At 44.3% G+C, this 13,528-nt stretch overlaps 1 non-coding gene across 1 annotated transcript; it reads left to right on the top strand.

Annotated features, from left to right (window-relative positions):
• Positions 1-10,599: 10,599 nt before the first annotated feature.
• Positions 10,600-10,672, top strand: trnak-uuu (transfer RNA lysine (anticodon UUU)). Its single transcript has one exon. It is a non-coding gene; the product is annotated as a tRNA-Lys (tRNA).
• Positions 10,673-13,528: the final 2,856 nt, after the last annotated feature.

Below are 13,528 nucleotides of genomic sequence, written 5' to 3'. Positions count from 1 at the left end.
CACATGGTTACCTGAAAAGCAACATTTTATATTTAAAAAATATCATCTTCTTCTTTTCCTTTTGGCTTGTCCCGTTAGGGGTCGCCACAGCGCGTCATCCTTTTCCATGTAAGCCTATCTCCTGCATCCTCCTCTCGAACACCAACTGCCATCATGTCTTCCCTCACGACATCCATCAACCTTCTCTTTGGTCTTCCTCGAGCTCTCTTGCCTGGCAGCTCCATCCTCATCATCCTTCTTCCAATATACTCACTATTTCTCCTCTGGACGTGTCCAAACCATTGAAGTCTGCGCTCTCTAACTTTGTCTCCAAAACATCGAACCTTGGCTGTCCCTCTGATGAGCTCATTTCTAATTTTATCCAACCTGGTCACTCCAAGAGCGAACCTCAACATCTTCATTTCCGCCACCTCTGCTTCCTGTTGTCTCTTCAGTGCCACTGTCTCTAATCCATACATCATGGCTGGCCTCACTACTGTTTTATAAACTTTGCCCTTCATCATAGCAGAGACTCTTCTGTCACATAACACACCTGACACCTTCCTCCACCCGTTCCAACCTGCTTGGACGCGTTTCTTCACTTCCTGACCACACTCACCATTGCTCTGGACGGTTGACCCCAAGTATTTAAAGTCCTCCACCCTTGCTATCGCTTCTCCCTGAAGCCTCATTCTTCCCCCACCAGCCCTCTCATTCATGCACATATATTCTGTTTTACTTCGGCTAATCTTCATTCCTCTTCTTTCCAGTGCATGCCTCCATCTTTCTAACTGTTCCTCCAGCTGCTCCCTGCTTTCACTGCAGATCACAATGTCATCTGCAAACATCAGGGTCCACGGGGATTCCAGTCTAACCTCATCTGTCAGCCTATCCATCACCACTGCAAAAAGGAAGGGGCTCAGGGCTGATCCCTGATGCAGTCCCACGTCCACCTTAAATTCGTCTGTCACACCTACAGCACACCTCACCGCTGTTCTGCTGCCCTCGTACATGTCCTGTATTATTCAAACATACTTCTCTGCCACTCCAGACTTCCGCATGCAGTGCCACAGTTCCTCTCTGGGTACTCTGTCATAGGCTTTCTCTAGATCTACAAAGACACAATGTAGCTCCTTCTGACCTTCTCTGTACTTTCCCATTAACATCCTCAAGGCAAATAATGCATCTGTGGTACTCTTTCTAGGCATGAAACTATACTGTTGCTCGCAAATACTCACTTCTGTCCTGAGTCTAGCCTCCACTACTCTTTCCCATAACTTCATTGTGTGGCTCATCAACTTTATTCCTCTATAGTTGCCACAGCTCTGCACATCACCTTTGTTCTTAAAAATGGGCACCAGTACACTTTTCCTCCATTCCTCAGGCATCTTCTCACGCACTAGAATTCTATTGAACAAGCTGGTCAAAAACTTCACAGCCACCTCTCCTAGATGCTTCCATACCTCCACAGGAATGTCATCAGGACCAACTGCCTTTCCATTTTTCATCCTCTTTAATGTCTTTCTAACTTCCCCCTTACTAATCATTGCCACTTCCTGGTCCACCACACTTACCTCTTCTACTCTCCCTTCTCTATCATTTTCCTCATTCATCAACTCCTCGAAGTATTCTTTCCATCTAGCAAGCACACTGCTGGCACCAGTCAACATATTTCCATCTCTATCCTTAATCACACTAACCTGCTGCACATCCTTCCCATCTCTATCCCTCTGTCTGGCCAGCCTGTATAGATCATTTTCTCCTTCTTTAGTGTCCAACCTGCCATACATGTCATCATATGCCTCTTGTTTGGCCTTTGCCACCTCTACCTTTGCCCTGTGTCGCATCTCAATGTATTCCTTTCGCCTCTTCTCGGTCCTCTCAGTGTCCCACTTCTTCTTAGCTAACCTTTTTCCTTGTATGATTTCCTGTACTGTGAGGTTCCACCACCAAGTCTCCTTCTCTCCTTTCCTGCCAGAAGATACACCAAGTACTCTCCTGCCTGCTTCTCTGATCACCTTGGCTGCAGTGGTCCAGTCTTCTGGAAGCTCCTGCCGTCCACCGAGAACCTGTATCACCTCTTCCCGAAAAGCTGCACAACACTCGTCCTGTCTCAGCTTCCACCACATGGTTCTCTTCTCTGCCTTTGTCTTCCTAATTTTCCTCCCCACCACCAGAGTCATCTTACACACCACCATCCTATGCTGTCTACCCACACTCTCCCCTACCACTACCTTACAGTTGGTAACCTCCTTCAGATTACATCGTTTGCACAAGATGTAATCCACCTGTGTGCTTCTACCTCCGCTCTTGTAGGTCACCCTATGTTCGTGCCTCTTCTGGAAAAAAGTGTTCACTACAGCCATTTGCATCCTTGTTGCAAAGTCTACCACCATCTGTCCCTCCAAGTTCCTTTCCTGGATGCCGTACTTACCCATCACTTCTTCATCACCCCTATTACCTTCACCAACATGTCCATTACAATCTGCACCAATTACGACTCTCTCTCTCTCTGGGATGCTCAGAACTACATCATCTAGCTCCTTCCAGAATTTCTCTTTCACCTCTAGGTCACATCCTACCTGTGGGGCATAGCCACTAATCACATTACACACAGCACCCTCAATTTCAAGTTTCAGCCTCATCACTCGATCTGATACTCTTTTCACCTCCAAGACATTCTTAGCCAACTCTTCTTTTAAAATAACCCCGACTCCATTTCTCTTCCCATCTACACCATGGTAAAATCATTTAAACCCTGCCCCTAAACTTCTAGCCTTACTGCCTTTCCACCTGGTCTCCTGGACACACAATATATCAACCTTTCTCCTAATCATCATGTCAACCAACTCCCGAGATTTTCCTGTCATAGTCCCAACATTCAAAGTCCCCACATTCAGTTCTAGGCTCTGTGTTTTCCTCTTCTCTTTCTGCCGAAGAACCCGCTTTCCACCTCCTCTTCTTCTTTGACTTCGACCCACAGTAGCTGAATTTCCAACGGCGCCCCGCAGGTTGACGGCGCCGGTGGCGGACGTTGTTAACCCGGGCCACGACCGATCCGGTATGGAATTCTTTGGATGAACACTCATATTTGTTTGGCAAGGTTTTAAGCCGGATGCCCTTCCTGACGCAACCCTCTGCATTTATCTGGGCTTGGGACCGGCCTACAGTTTGCACTGACTTGTGCCACCCATAGGGCTGCATTATTTAAAAAATATCATATTTCTCTTAAAAATATCTCCAGCAGATCGCGTCATCTTTATTCTCCAATTGTTGGCTGGTCAATTTTGGATTTTTTTGTGTGGATGATGCGAACACATTCTCAACACTACAAATGTGTGATCAGATCATAGATTTTGAAAAGTAAACACACTTGAGAATTTTAGAACTTGCACACTGCCAAAACTCAGACAAGAGCATGCAAAATCCTCTTGGACCCTCCACATCCTGGTCACCAACTCTTGAGAAGCATAATCATCTTTATTTGCCATGAATTTCAGTCATCGTAATGCTCCTGAGACCGGGCCCCTCGGGCTGGATGGCTGCTGGCCGTGGGGGCTCCCCTCAAATGCCCCGTAACTGCTCTCTGGTCCCCCCCACCCCCCCTCCTTTTCGTACCATTTGCAGAGGATGAAAAATATGCCTGTGAGTATTGTCATATTATCTTTGTACATCTGTTGCTCCACCGTCTGTAGTCAGATATTGTACATTGTTTGCAATAAACTAAACTGACTAATCTGTAAAAAGTGGTGTGGATGTTTCAAGATGCACAATAAGGAGGCACTTGAAGAAAAATGGGCTGAATGGTCGAGTCACCAGAAGAAAGCCATTACTACGCCAGTGCCACAAAAAAATCACGGTTATAATATGCCAAACAGCAAAGCAAATGCATTTATATAGTGCCTTTCATACACAAGGTAACTCAATGTGCTTTACATGATTACAAGCATTTAAAAACAGCTGATAAACATTTAATACAAAGAGGTAAACAAAATGCATTTAAATTGGCGTACAGTGCAAGAAATATCATTTAAAAGTGGAAATACTCTAAATAGCATGAGAAACAATAAGTTCCATCTGAGTAAGTATGCATGCAGGTAATGGAAAAGCAGTCCTCACGTTGCTTTCATGCATACAAAAAAAAGCATTCTCTATCTCAACTATTGTATTTGTTTTCTCTTCAGGTGAACCACGAGGATGTCAATGGACACCAGCTGCAAGATTATTTAGGCCAAGCACAGTGAAATACAGCAGGCCAACTTGAAGGCAATGGGTGATTTTGATATCAAGGATGGAGAGAGGCTCCCACTGGCGGTCAAAGACATGTAAAGTTACATATACCCTCAAACTATCCAGCACAACCCCAACGGGAGGTACGCTGAATGTGCACAAACAATTTCAATCTGTATGTAATAGTTAATTCATCTCTTTTTTACATCTCTCTGATTAGAGAAACCAGAAGTGTTGTGAAAATCATGCTGAATTCCAAAGTTAAGAAATCATTCATGCCTGACTTTGGAGCAAAGGGTAATGGCAATGCTATTGAAAAGCAAACTTGTGGTTCAATAGGTTGTTGTATGATTGGTGGAAAAAACAACAACCATTGTTCTTTTTTTGGACCCTGCAGGCATTTTTGGAGGTTTCTTACCCGGGGTGAGGTCAGTGAAATGGCCTGGCATTTTATGATTGGGAGATGGAGGGTACATAATCTATACCTCCATGGCTTTGAGGAACAAGAGCTTCGGTTCAGCACAGCAATTTGCTTGGGCGCATGGCTCATCTGAGTAAGTGTTCACTTTTAAGTCTGTCTGGGTTGCTTTACTGCTCAATTGCTACAGTATGAGCAAATGTTCTATTCAGTACTTATGTATTTGTGTAAAATGACAGCAGCAGACGATCCTTACTGTCATATGAATGTCTTTATTTATGTTGACGCGCATATGTAATAGTTATTGCTATAACTAGAGCTTATTGGGGATGTTAAAATTCTAAATTCATGATTATTTGCAAAAAACAAAGTTGATCAGTTTGAACATTAAATATCTTGTCTTTGTAGTGTATTCAATTAAATATAGGTTGAACATGATTTGCAAATCGTTGTATTCTGTTCTTATTTGTTTAACACAACGTCCCAACTTCTTTGGAATTGGGGTTGTACATTAATGTGGAAAAAATGAACTTAAATGATTATAGCAAATGGCTGCAAGAGAAAAAAAAAAAAGTGAAAAATTTAAGGGGTCTGAAAACTTTCTGTACCCACTGTATATTTGTGTTTGGCACTAAATAAGCTTGATATACAGCTCTTAAATTTGCATTTAAGGTGTATACTTTTCACTTTGCATTTAAGACACATTATAAATAAACATTTGTTTGACTTTGTATTTCGGCAATATTTCTTTTACCTTTTGAGATAATTATCCATCCATCCTCCTCCGCTTATCCAAGGTAGGGTGGCAGGGGGCAGCAGCTGAAGCAGAGAAGCCAAGACTTCCCTCTTCACTCGCGCCAGTCTTCAATCAGATCTTCAATAGATCTCTGGAACTGTGCGAAGTACCATCCTGTTTCAAACGCTCCACCATCATTCCAGTCCCCAAGAAACCTGCAATCTCAGGTCTAAATGACGACAGGCCTGTCGCCTTGACATCTGTGGTTATGAAGTCCTTTGAACGTCTCGTGCTGGACCACCTCAAGAGCGTCACAGGTCCCCTGCTGGACCCCCTGCAGTTTGCCTACCGATCAAACAGGTCTGCGGATGATGCAGTCAACATGGGACTGCATTTCATCCTAGAACACCTTGACAGTGCAGGGACATACGCGAGGATCCTGTTCGTGGACTTCAGCTCAGCGTTCAACACCATCGTACCTGAACTCTTTTCATCCAAGCTTCTCCAGCTCAGTGTCTCACCTGCCATCTGCCAGTGGATTTACAGCTTCCTGACGCGCAGGTGAGGCTGGGAGAGACCACCTCATCCACGCGCAACATCAGCACTGGGGCGCCCCAAGGTTGTGTCCTCTCTCCGCTGCTCTTCTCTCTCTACACGAACGACTGCACCTCAACGAACCCGACTGTCAAACTCCTGAAGTTTGCAGATGACACCACTGTCATCGGCCTCATCAAGGACGGTGACGAGTCTGCATATTGACACGAAGTGGAGCGGCTGGAGCTGTGGTGGGGCCGACACAACCTGGAGCTGAACACGCTCAAGACTGTAGAGATGATCGTGGACTTCAGGAGGCATCCTTCGCCACAGCTGCCCCTCACATTGTCCAGCTGCCTTGTGTCAACCGTCGAGACCTTCAAGTTCATGGGAATTACAGTCTCTCAGGCACAGCAGAGGATGTACTTCCTGCGGCTTCTGAGAAAGCACGGCCTGCCACAGGAGCTGCTGAGGCAGTTCTACACAGCAGTCATCGATACAGTCCTGTGTTCTTCCGTCACAGTCCGGTTTGGTGCTGCTACAAAAAAGGACAAACTCCGACTGCAACGGACAATCAAAACTGCTGAAAGGATTGTCGGGACCCCCCTACCCACTCAAACCCTCCACATCCCGGTCACCAGCTCTTCCAGCTCCTTCCCTCAGGTAGGCTCTACCGATCAATGCAAACTAGAACTAGCAGACATTCCAACAGCTTCTTCCCTTTTGCGATCAACTTCTTAAACACCTAACCTACATTTCCATTTCAACATGCTGGCAATTTTTTTACTTGAGTTCGTTGTCACATTTCTGTGGGGCCAATTATATATTACTCGTGCACTCACTGTAGTAGTCTCGCCACGCAGTCTCGGCGCCCTTTGCACAATGGTCATTGCACCGGACTTTTGCAATATTAGTCTTTCGAACTGCTCTAAATTGTTGAGGACTCTGCATCTTTTGCACAATTGTCGAAAAAAAATGTACTGGCATTACCAGATAACGAGCAACCCTTAATTGCTCAGTGACTGTTTTTTTTTTTTTTTTTTTTTTTTTTGTCAAGGTCTTTTTGTCTCAAAAGTGTTCTGTCAATTGAATTTCTGTTGTCGTACTCGAGCGGCTCCAACTACCGGAGACAAGTTCCTTGTGTGTTTTTTTTTGGAGATGATTCTGATTCCCCAACCACTTCATCCACCTCTTCCAGGGGGATTCCGAGGTGTTCTCAGGCCAGCCGAGAGATGCAGTCCTGGGTTGTCCCTGGGGCCTCCTCCCGGGCGACATGCCCGGAACACCTCAGCAGGGACAGGTCCGGGAGGAATCCTAACCAGATGCCCGAGCCACCTCATCTGGCTCCTCTAAATGCAGAGGCGCAGCGGCTCGACTTTGAGCCCCCGGATGACCGAGCTTCTCACCCTAATCAGACAAGACAATTATTAATGGTTAGTAAACAGATGTTACACGACTAAAATCTATATTTGTGGCAGCATTTAAGATCTTCGGTATATTGAATCTATCCAACATATGTCACATTTTCTTTTTTCTATTTATTTTTTATTTTTTTGTACATTGCATCTACTGAGATCTAATTAAAAAATTACACCAGAATAATGTACCTTTACTAAATGTCCATGATGACAAATAATCATAATTTTTGGCTGTAGTGTTGGATTAAGTATTGTATACTTAATGCAAACATGGGAAATTCTTGCCTATTGGTTACTTTTCTGTGTGATAACTTGAAGGAGAAAAACAATTTTTAGGTGTGTAACGTATTAGATAGATGACATTTAACCTTCATGAACTTTCTTGATAAAACGCAAATACCTAAAAAATTTATCGGTATAAATAAAAAATATATCCATCTGTTTTCTGAGCCGCTTCTCCTCACTAGGGTCGCGGGCGTGCTGGAGCCTATCCCTGCTGTCAACGGGCAGGAGGCGGGGTACACCCTGAACTGGTTCCCAGCCAATCGCAGGGCACATACAAACAAACAACCATTCGCACTCACAGTCACACCTACGGGCAATTTTTAGAGTCTCCAATGAATGCATGTTTTTGGGATGTGGGAGGAAACCGGAGTGCCCGGAGAAAACCCACGCAGGCACGGGGAGAACATGCAAACTCCACACAGGCGGGACCGGGTATTGAACCCGGGTCCTCAGAACTGTGAGGCTGACGCTCTAACCAGTCGTCCACCGTGCCGCCTAAAAAGTATATATATATTTAAATTTTCCATTAGCTCTGAATCTGACAAATAAGTTTGAATTTCTTTTTTTTTTTAATACAAAGAGTAGGATAAACTGTTAAGATCCAAAAAGGCAGACAAAATTTATCGTACCTCGCTTTGCTCCTTCAGGTGCCCTCTAAACGAGTGGTTTATTTCTTCATATATTAATGTTTAATTTAATTAATGACATTTAAATTGGAAATGTCTCTTTGAAACAAAAAAAATTACTTTGGGACATCATTTGATCGGTTATCTGGGCCAAAACAAAATCAAGTTAATCATTTTAAAAACAACAACAAACAAACAATCATTTTGCAGGCCTTATTTTGCGTTCATTAAAGATCTAAATTGCCCGTAGATATTAACGTGAGTGGGAATGGTTATTTGTTTATATGTGCCCTGTGATTGGCTGGCGACCAGTTCAGGGTGTACCCCACCTCTCACCCAAAGATAGCTGGGATTGGCTCCAGCATGCCCGTGGCCCTAGTGAGGATGAACGGTATGGGAAATGAATGAATAAAGATTGGGGGGAGGATGTTAGAAGAAAGACCACAATGTACGACAAAATGTTTTAATAATACAGTCCATAAAGATGTGAAATCCTTGTTGTGATAAAATGTTTCAAACTAGCTTCTCCATGACCTATTTAATATATATATTTGCAAAAATTTATATTGTAGGGAAGTCTCCTCTCCTGCTGTGCGCCACATCACATCAACCGTTCGAGCTTCAAGCTCTCACGGGATGATGAGTTCCTGGGAGTTCCACGCTAGTGTGAAGTGGCATTGACTGAACTCTGAACATTTCTATCTCGCTGCGCATTTTTCTGGTCTTGTGTCGACGAAACGGTGATTAAAAATGTAAGAAACATATAAAGTAGAGTATATCATGTTTTATTTCCTCATCTCTCGCTGTGCTGACTTGTCTGTTTTTTGTGAAAATATCCAACTAGGCATTCTTAGTATTAGCTTCGCGGTTAAATTACCTTGTGTGTAGATCTTATGACGACGTGTATGTGTTAAACCTTAGCTGTTGTCGAATGATGTATAGTTTATGACCAATAGATCGAAACAACCCAATGAGCTATATTGTTTTATCAGTGGTACTCGATCTGTGGCCTGGCAATCAGTGTTATAAATTGTACGTCAAGTTTAAATGCTTTACGTGTTTGCACAGAAATGACGTGTTAACCCCATTTTTTTTGTTCAACCCCTGAGGCTTGACATTAAGTTTAGGCTGACAGCCAGGTCTGACTGTATATAGAGCATTGGACCTTCACCCAACCGAGCCGTGGATGCTGGTCAGTCTGTACAACAGCACCGTCTGCGTGCAGAAACATGAAACACAGATTAAAAAAAATAAGGAGCAGCGACTCGACTCTGAGCCCAAGTATGACCGAGCTTCTCACCCTATTTCTATGGGAGAGCCCAGAGACCATGAGGAGGGAATTCATTTTGGCCGCTTGTATACGGGATCTTGTTCTTTCGGTCATAACCCACAGCTCGTGACCATAGGTGAGGGTAGGAATGTAGATCGACTGGTAAATTGAGAGCGTGTTAAATGCGCAATGCATAGTGGGTTAATCATATCTGAGTGTGTGGTCATAGATTGGTCATGGAGGGTAAGGACTGACTCACTGAAGGACTTACAATACTTAATATAATTAATATTACCAAAGTGAGAACTTCGTCTGGTTTCACGTGCTGCACGGCTGATGTCACGGCTGCTGAAAGTAACTCAAAAGTGACTTGTTTATAAGTGAGTTACTTTTGAAATCAAGTCAAGTAACTAAGTTACTTTTCAGCTCAAGTAATCAGTAACTTTTTCAAGGTAACTGGCAACACTGCATAAACTAGGTAACTGGCAACACTGCATAAACCAGTCTGAGCTTGCTGTATGAATAATACGTGTAATTGTTATGCTAAAGGTACAAGTTGAAGCCTGCCAAGTAGGACATATAATGGAATCGGCTGAATTTTTGTTGCGTTCGTCATATTCTTGAGGTAATATACCTTTACAGAGAGATATATAGAAAAGATAGAGAGAGAGACAGATAGAGGAGAGAGACAGGGAGAGAAGAGAGATATATAGAAGAGAGAGACAGATAAGAGGAAGAGACAGGGAGCGAAGAGAGATATAGAAGATAGAGGAGAGAGAGACAGATAGAGGAGAGAGACAGGGAGAGAAGAGAGATATAGAAGAGAGAGAGGGTGATGAGTCGGTAGAGCATCAGACATTAATCTGGGGGTCCAGGGTTCGAGTCCCCTGTTCAGGCAACATATTTGCACATTATAGATAGAGGAGAGAGACAGGGAGAGAAGAAAGAGATATCAAATAGAGAGATAGAGGAGAGAGACATATTCTCGATGCACCACACACTCTCACTTTCTGACTTTGACCTTGGGACCCTGTTTAGTCAATTGCTCGCTTACGCTTAATTGGCACCTCATCTCCTCACCTCACTACTTCATTGACTGCAGATCCTGGATAGCTCAGTCGGTAGAGCATCAGATTTTTAATCTGAGGGTCCAGGTTTCAAGTACCTGTGCAGGCAACATAATTCTTAGTAAATTGTTCACTAAATTTCACACGGGTACTTTCACTTGAACACTTCAAAACACCCACCAACTTCATCTATGCACCACACTCTCTCATTTTGATCTTGGGTATCTCAGTCAGTATGATACCAGGCTTTTAATCTGATGATCTGTCTTTCAAGTACCTGTTTAGTCAATTGCTCACTTACGCTTAATTGGCACCTCGTCTCCTCACCTCACTCCTTCATTGACTGTAGAACCTGGAGAGCTCAGTCGGTAAAGCATCAGACTTTTAAACTGAGGGTCCAGCGTTCAAGTCCCTGTTCAAGTGACAAAACTCTTCAGAAGTTGTTCACTAAATATCATGCAGGTATTCACTCGAACCCTTGAAAACTTCAAAACACCCACCACGTTCATCTATGCACCACGCACTCTCACTTTGACCTTGGGTATCTCGGTCAGTAGCATACCAGGCTTTTTAATGTGATGTTCTGTCTTTCGAGTAACTGTTTCGTCAGTTATTTCTGCGCTTAATTTGCACCTCACCTCATCTCCTCACCTCACTGCCTCCCTCATTGACTGTAAAACCTGGATAGCTCAGTTCGTAGAGCACCAGACTTTTAATCTGCCGTCCAGGGTTCAAGTCCCTGTTCAATTTCTTAAGTTGTTCACTAAATATCACACTGGTAATTTTACTCAGAAATTTCAAAACACCCACCACATGTTCATCGATGCACCACACACTCTCACTTTGACCTTAGGTATCTCGGTCAGGAGCATACCAGGCTTTTAATCTGATGTTCTGTCTTTCGAGTACCTGTTTAGTCAATTACTCGCTTGCGCTTAATTGGCACCTCGTCTCCTCACTTCACTCCTTCATTCACCATAGAACCTGGAGAGCTCAGTCGGTAAAGCATCAGATTTTTAACCAGGGTTTAAATCCGTTCAGGTGACAAATTTCTTCAGCTGTTCACTATCACGCAAGTACTTTCACTCAGACACTGGAACACTTCAAAGCACCCACCACATGATCATCAATGCCAATGCGCTGCACACTCTCACTTTGACCTTGGGTATCTTGGTCGGGACCATACCAGACTTTTAATCTTGTGTTCTGTCTTTCGAGTAACTGTTTAGTTAGTCGTGCTTAATTTGCACCTCATCTCCTCACCTCACTGCCTCCCTCATTCAATGTAAAGCCTGGATAGCTCAGTTGGTAGAGCACCAGATTTTTAATCTGTGGATCCAGGCTTCAAATCCCTTTTCAGGTGACACAATTCTAAGGAAGTTGTTCACTAAATTTCACACAGGTACTTTCACTTGAACACTTCAAAACACCCACCATGTTCATCTGTGCACCACACTCTCTCATTTTGACCTTGGGTATCTCAGTCAGTATCAGAATCAGAATCATCTTTATTTGCCAAGTATGTCCAAAAAACACACAAGGAATTTGTCTCCGGTAGTTGGAGCCGCTCGAGTATGACAACAGACAGTCAATTAACAGAGAACACTTTTGAGACATAAAGACATTGACAAAAAGGGTTGCTAGTTATCTGGTAATGCCGGTACATTTTTTTTTTTGTGCAAAATTGTGCAAAAAGATGTCGAGTCCTCCAGCACTTAGAGCAGTTCGAATGACTAATATTGCAATAATCCGGTGCAATGACCATTGTGCAAAGGACTTCAAGGAGTGTATGCGGTTTAAAATGTCGAGTAGTGCAATAATCTGGGACAATGTTGGTTGTGCAAATGTTGCAGATACTCCTCAATCAGTATGCAAATGGAGCAGATGCTACTCTGGCATGAGTGGCCAGTATTGGTCAACAACAGATATGCAAATAATGCAGCGTGGCGAGACTACTATAGTGAGTGCACGAGTAATGTATAATTGGCCCGACAGAAATGTGACAACAAAGTCAAACAATTGCCAGCATGTTGTAATGGAATTGTAGGTTCGGTGTTTAAGAAGTTGATCGCAAGAGGGAAGAAGCTGTTGGAATGTCTGCTAGTTCTAGTTTGCATTGATCGGTAGCACCAACCTAAGGGAAGGAGCTGGAAGAGCTGGTGACCGGGATGCGGAGGGTCCGAGAGGATTTTGCACGCTCTTGTCTTAGTTCTGGCAGCGTGCAAGTCCTCAAGGTTGCGTAGGGGGGGTACCGACAATCCTTTCAGCAGTTTTGATTGTCCGTTGCAGTCTGAGTTTGTCCTTTTTTGTTGCAGCACCAAATCAGACTGTGATGGAAGAACACAGGACTGATTTGATGACCGCTGTCGAGAACTGCCTCAGCAGCTTCGGTGGCAGGCCGTGCTTTCTCAGAAGCCGCAGGAAGTACATCCTCTGCTGGGCCTTTTTGAGGACGGAGTTGATGTTGGTCACCCACTTCAGGTCCTAGGAGACTGTAATTCCCAGGGACTTGAAGGTCTCGACGGTTGACACAAGGCACCTGGACAACGTGAGGGGAAGCTGTGGCGAAGGATGCCTCCTGAAGTCCACGATCATCTCTACAGTCTTGAGCGTGTTCAGCTCCAAGTTGTGTCGGCCGCACCACAGCTCCAGCCGGTCCGCTTCCTGTCGATATGCAGACTCGTCCCTGTCCTTGATGAGGCCGATGACAGGGGTGTCATCTGCAAACTTCAGGAGTTTGACCGCCGGGTGCGCTGAGGTGCAGTCGTTCGTGTAGCAAGAGAAGAGCAGCGTAGAGAGGACACACCCTTGGGGTGCCCCAGTGCTGATGCTGCGTGTGGATGAGGTGGCCTCCCCCATCCTGACCTGCTGTGTCCTGCCGTCAGAAAGCTGTAAATCCACTGGCAGATGGCAGGTGAGATGTTGAGCTGGAGAAGCTTGGATGAAAAGAGTTCAGGGACGTTGG

The sequence above is a fragment of the Phycodurus eques genome, unplaced genomic scaffold (genome assembly GCF_024500275.1).
Source record: "Phycodurus eques isolate BA_2022a unplaced genomic scaffold, UOR_Pequ_1.1 contig_300, whole genome shotgun sequence".
Lineage (NCBI taxonomy): Eukaryota > Metazoa > Chordata > Actinopteri > Syngnathiformes > Syngnathidae > Phycodurus > Phycodurus eques.
Note: the sequence above shows the minus strand (reverse complement) of the source record. Positions and strands in the feature narration are given on the sequence as shown.